At 43.9% G+C, this 6,469-nt stretch overlaps 1 pseudogene; it reads left to right on the top strand.

The window, feature by feature from the left end:
• The first annotated feature begins 3,703 nt into the window (after window positions 1-3,703).
• On the top strand, window positions 3,704-6,097 carry LOC122686666 (annotated as a pseudogene).
• The last annotated feature ends 372 nt before the right edge of the window (window positions 6,098-6,469 follow it).

Genomic DNA, 6,469 nt, shown 5'->3' with positions numbered 1-6,469 from the left:
ACACGCAGACACTCACACACACACGGAGATGGGGGGCACCAGCTCACACCCGTTGGGGCTTAATGTGCTGTGCTTAGTCGCCCAGTCTTGTCTGACTCTTTACAACCCCATGGATTATATCCCTCCAGGTTCCTCTGTCCATGGGATTCTCCAGGCAAGAATACTAGAGTGGGTTTCCTTGCCCTCCTCCAAGGGATCTCTCTGACCCAGAGATCGAACCCAGGTCTCCTTGTAGGCGGATTCTTTAATATCTGAGCCACCAGGGAACCCCTTGGGTCCCTTCATTTTAGACCAGAAGCTACAGGAGAAGTGGGTCTGGACCAACCTTGGGGCAGATCTGAGCCTCCAGCCCGGTGTCAGTCCTGGTTCAGTGGGTCTTCGTGGGCTGTCAAGGTCTCAGCGTGATGTGGTCTGCATCCTCCTTGGTCTCTCATCGCTTTTCTGATGTATTTTGTTGTGGTCAAGTTCCTTTAACTGCTCTGCCCTTCAATTTCTGTAAAACGGAAAGAATCATTCCTAACCCCATGGGTGGTTTGAAGATTAAATTAAATAACACGCAAATCACAGTGTCTGAACCTGGAGAAGCATTCAATAAACGTCAAGAACTAGTATCATTTATTATTTAAATGCATCATTTAGAACCATGATTGTGTAAGACATCATAGATGGCTGTACACATGCCCTCTCAGTTAATCCTTACAACAAAGGAGTCATTCCCTGTTATGAGAACACTGAGGTTTGCAGAGGTTAGTGACTCACCCGGGGCAAACAGTGGCAGCAGGTGCACTTGCAACATGGTGGAGAGTTCTCCTTGGATTCTGCTTCTTTGCCATCTTCTTCTCCTCTTAGGAGCCGTTGATCGAGTGCAGCCCTGTGAGGTATGCTGCCCTTGCTTTGGCCCATGTTGGCATCCTGCTGTCTTTCCCCCACTCTGTTTTCTCTGCGTGTCGGGACTTACCCTGTCTAGCTCTTTATTATTGCCTTTTTAATTTAACATTATAATGTTAGCACATTTCAAAATATTTTAAAAACACAGGCATGGCTCATTTTATTGCCTTCCACTTTGTTGCACTTTGCAGATATTGTACTTTTTACAGATAAATATTTTAGAAAACTTACAAATAACTATAGGGAAGAAAAAAAAAACCCACTGATGAAGACTTATTTCTTCCCCCAATGCACTGAGTGGGTGACCTTGAGACAGTGAGTCGTGATTTTTGAGATAGTTATTTATTTTTGATCAAGAGAAATATATGATCTTTGGTGGCTCTGCTTGTCTTCCCAGGTGGTTCAGAGGTAAAGAACCCACCTGTCAATACAGGAGATGTAAGAGACATGGGTTCCATCTCCGGGTCAGGAAGATCCCCTGGAGGAGGGCATGGAAACCCACTCTAGTGTTCTTGCTTGGTGAATCCCCATGGACAGAGGAGCCCGGCAGGCTACAATCCATGGGGTCACAAGGAGTTAGACACTACTGAAGCAACTTAGCACACACGTGGGCCTGTGAATGTTGGTGCAGGGACAGGTCAGTGTGACCTCCACCCCAGGATGCAGAGCAGTCCTGCACCCCCGTGCCGTAACTCCTCTGCTGCCTCAGCAGCCTCCCCACTCTCATCTTAGCAACCACTCGTCTGTTCCCCATGACTGGGGTTTTATCTGTATGAGAGGAAAAGCACAAAGTTTTTCACAATCTGGACTTTGCCCATCACTTTAGCAAATCATTTGTTTGTATCTTAATCTTGTTTTTTTTTTTGTTCAAAACAAGGTCCTATGTCATTTCTCTGGAAAGTATCCTTTGACCTCTCTCATTGTCATCTGGTTCACGTACTTTCTGGCTCAGACAGTGAAGAATCCCCCTGCAACGCAGGAGACACGGGTTTTTTTTTAAATATAAATTTATTTATTCAAATTGGAGGCTGATTACTTTATAATATTGTAGTGGTTTTGCCATACATTGACATGAATCTGCCATGGGTGTACATGTGTTCCCCATCCTGAACACCCCTCCCACCTCCCTCCCCATCCCATCCTTCTGGGTCATCCCAGTGCACCAGCCCCAAGCACCCTGTATCATGCATCAAACCTGGACCAGCGATTCGTTTCACATATGATAATATACATGTTTCAATGCCATTCTCCCAAATCATCCCACCCTCGCCCTCTCCCACAGAATCCAAAAGACTGTTCTATACCTGTGTGCCTCTTTTGCTGGGAGACATGGGTCAGGAAGATTCCTGGGTCAAGAAGATCCCCTGGAGAAGGAAATGGCAGCCCACTCCAGTATTCGTGCCTGGAGAATCCCAAGGACTGAGGAGCCTAGTGGTCTACAGTCCATGGGGTGGCAAAGAGTTGGACATGACTGAGCGACTAACACTTTTCTCTGGGCTTCCATAATTTCTGTGCATATTTCTAATCTCTCAATTGTTTTTTGGATTTTTGGTGGCACAGCCTGTGGGATCTTAGTTCCCTAATCGGGGATTGAACCCAGTCCCTTTGCAGTGAGAACTCAGAGTCCAAACCACTGGATCGCCAGGGAATTCCCTACCCTTATCAGTTTTAATCTCTGTTAGATTTCAAGTATCTCGAGGGCAGAGATTATGCCTATTCCAATTTGTTTCCCAACTGCCTATTAAATATGAATGTATATGAATATAGAACATCTAATTACTTATTATTTGATTCACAGATAAGTAACTAAGAGAGATGCTAAAGAGGATGACCTGGATTCTCCTAAGACTGGGTGTCTGGTTGCTAGAGTTGAGAAAAAACAAAAGGGACAGCATGTAGTCACTTTGAAATGTAAGAATTTGAGAAAGCTTCTTAGAAAAAAAAAAATCAGATTCCATATTTGTTAGCTATTGCAACCCTACACACACTCAGAATGCTCAGATATTCCAGGACAAGTGTTTTAGCAAATATCACCGTACATGGTGACAGGAGCCAGAGGAGTTGGGTCAGGAGAGGGGCCCATCTTTCTAGTTCTAGAGATGGGCTTGGCCCCACTGCCAAAGTCAGTGGGACTGGGTAGTGGGGCTCCAGACCCCTGACCTCAGTTTTAGTCAGAGTTCTGCTTTCGTTTCAATTTGAAGAAGGAATTCTACTGCTTAAAAAAATAAAAGCTGGGAGCATCGCAACCTTATACCAAATAGCAATGCAGCCCACGTCCAGGCCGATTTGCCAGCTCCCCCAAGGACTCTTTTCCACTGGGGCTTTCTTTATTAGGCCCTTTTCTCTTGCATTTGATGCTATTCACAGTCAGAATCCACTCTTGTCACACTTGCTTGAGTTTCAGCCATGTTCTAGAAACTCCTGTTTGTTAGGACAGTACTCTCTGGAGGGTCATTCTGGGAAGGTGCTTTCAGCCAAGCCCTGAAACTCCCTCATCAGGTGACAGGCACATCCTCTCCTCCCTCAGAGTTCTGCAGTGAGAACCCTGCTCCATGGATAATTATGTTAGCAATCAATAATCTTTTCACTGAGACTGGTCATTTTTACTTATTTATAGTGTTCATTGTGCAGCACAAAATGGTGAGACTTCTAAATAACAGAAATAATGCCACCTTGATTCCAAAATCAGGTTTGGAATTAGTATTATAATTTAGTACTGTGCCAAGTGATGATGAATTCATCACGTCTTTAACCACAGTGTCTCATTCCAAACGAGAGGAGCAGCAGGCGATGGCCTCCAGGGGAGGGTGATGGGATGGAGGACCGGACAGGTTTGGGAGCAGGAGCTCTGGATGAGGAGGAAGAGCAGGTTCCACGGGTGCGAGCTGCCTGCAAGCCTCGGGAGAGGCACCCCGGCAGGAAGACTCCGGAGGTGGAGCAGGTCTGACAGTAAGGTCAGAGGAGCCGAGGTCAGCTCTTCCGCAGCTGGCTGGGTGGGTGACGAGGAGGCTGTGCGGGCCAGTGGCTTTCTCCTCCTCCGGGGTGAATCTCCCAGGTAGTAATCATATCCACCAGTCCCACTTCCTTCTTCACGTCATTCTTCCTGGAGTCCCCCTGCCTCAGTCCTCCTCTGGCCACTCACCTGTCCAATTTTCATTCCCACATTTTGTGGATTCAGTCTCATCTGCTACTGTCTTTCCAGATGATCTTTATCCTTGGGGAATTAGACCTTTAAAAATATAACTCTGTGGTCATTTGAATGGGCTTGGGGAGGAGAGGAGACAAAACATACGTTCAATCTGCCATATTCCCCCTTTTTTTCAATATTGTTAGGCTGAAGGAAAGTGATGACACTGAATAGTGAGACAAAACAGGAGACCCCCTAAATTGTGGCAGGGGTGGTGGGTTACTCCTCCTGGTTAGAGGTTATTGATTTCTTGTTTTGAAGACAGATTGTGGGGACTACCCTGGTGGCCTAGGGTTTAGGACTGTGCGCTTCCGCTGCTGAGGGCACGGGTTTCATCCCTGGTCAGGGAATTAAGATCCCAAAAGATGTGTGACATGGCAAAGAAAAAGGAAAAAAAAAAAAAAAAGCAGACTGAAGAATTGAGATGGACAGAACAAATGTCACAAGTGAGATGAGACAAGTCAATGAAGACTCTCTAGACAGGAAATGACTTTGATTATAATTTACTCCTTGTCTTGATGGAAACTCACTACTTACAAAACAATGACAATGATAGTGGGAAGAATCTCTCTTCCTTTTTATTATTACTTAATAGTTTATTTTCCATACTTCCCTTCTGATTAATACCAATGGTATTAATTACTAAATACTTAGCTTTCTCCTCGGCTACTGCCGGCAGCTGAACTGAGCATGGCATGCTTCCTTTGCAGACATAGGGGCTCCTGCAGGCTTGAAGGATGACTTCGAGGCATTGCTCAGCTGCTTCCGGGAGATGGATAGCATGCGCTTTGAGGACTTCTTTGAGCTCTGGAGGAGTTTGAAGTTTGGAACCATCTTCCGTGGTAGAATGAGAAATTTAGAAAAGAGCACATCTGCAAAAGAAGGTTTGGCTTTGGCTTGGTGATATTTTTTACCTCCATACACCTTCCAGATCAGAACTGGTATTTTATATCTGTTATATAACACCTAATTGTGTCAACTAAAACAAAAGATTAGAGTTGCCCTGAAGGATTGGAATGAAATTTTTAAATTTCAGCAAGATTTGATAAATGTGCAGCATTTTGAGGCAGCTTATATTTTTAGGAAGCTACAACTAGACAGAGCATTTCACTTTACAGCAATGCCTAAATTGCTGTCATACAGAATGAAGACAAAAATTCAACGAGCTGAAATTACTGAAGAATTTAAGGACCCAAATGATTGTGTAATGAAACTTATCACTTCTGATGTATTAGAGGAAATGATGAATGTTCATGACCATTATCAGAGAATGAAACATGTAATTTCAGCTGACAGGTCCAATCTGGAAAAATCCCTCAACTTGATAAAGGATGATTTTTTTTTTTTTAATATAATATCAAGAACATGGCTTTGGAGCATCAGCAGTGGCACAAAGACAGAAAGAATCCACCCTTAAAACTGAAAGTTAAAGATGGAGAAGAAAAGAGTGAGAGAAATTTACAACAATCACAGAGATGTGAAAGGGCAGCATCATTAGTGAAAAGAAAATCAAAGGCCTTTTCAGTTGTTGTTTAGGCATCAAAGTCAAGAAGGCACCGTCAGGTCAAAATTGACTTCTGACTCTGATTCTACACCCGGTCAAGTACAAACCAAAGCAACCAGGAAAAGAAGAAACAAAGAAATGTTGAAACCAGCAGAAAGTGAAGTGTCTTTCAGAGCCAGAGGTGACACGCAGAATATACATAAGGAAGAGAAATCTTTAAGTCTGAGTACGCCTGTGGTTACAGAAGAGGATGAGGAGAACAAAAGTTTTAGTGAAACAGAGTTCACTGCACCTAAGAGGAGAAGAAAACAGAGAACAAAAATCTGGTGTAGAGTACTTAATATTGAGCTCTTTGACAGAAAAGATTTATATAGGTTCATCTCTACCAATATTTTTGGATACCCAATGCAAAGAGCTGACTTGTTAGAAAAGACCTTGATGCTGGGAAAGATTGAAGGCAGGAAGAGAAGGGGATGACAGAGATGATTGGATGGCATCACTGACTCAATGGACATGGATCTGAGCAATTTCTGGGAGATGGTGAAGGACAGGGAGGCCTGGCGTGCTGCAGTCGATGGGTTGCAAAGAGTCAGACACAACTGAGCGACTAAACAGCGACAACTACCATTTTTCTAGATTCCACGTGACCCAGCAATCCTACTCCTGGGCATATACATGGAGAAAACCGTGATTCTAAAACATACATGCACCTCAGTGTTTATTGCAGCACTATTTACAGTAGCCAGAACAAGGAAGCAACCTAAGTGTCCATCAACAGAGGAATGGATAAAAAAGATGTGGCACATTAATACACATGGAATATTACTCAGCCATAACAAGGAATGAAATTTTGCCATTTGCAGAGACAGAGATTCTCTAGTGGCTCAGAT

This window comes from Cervus elaphus, chromosome 30 (genome assembly GCF_910594005.1).
Source record: "Cervus elaphus chromosome 30, mCerEla1.1, whole genome shotgun sequence".
NCBI classification, from domain to species: domain Eukaryota; kingdom Metazoa; phylum Chordata; class Mammalia; order Artiodactyla; family Cervidae; genus Cervus; species Cervus elaphus.
The sequence above is the reverse complement of the archived record's forward strand: the minus strand, read 5'-3'. Positions and strand labels throughout refer to the sequence as shown.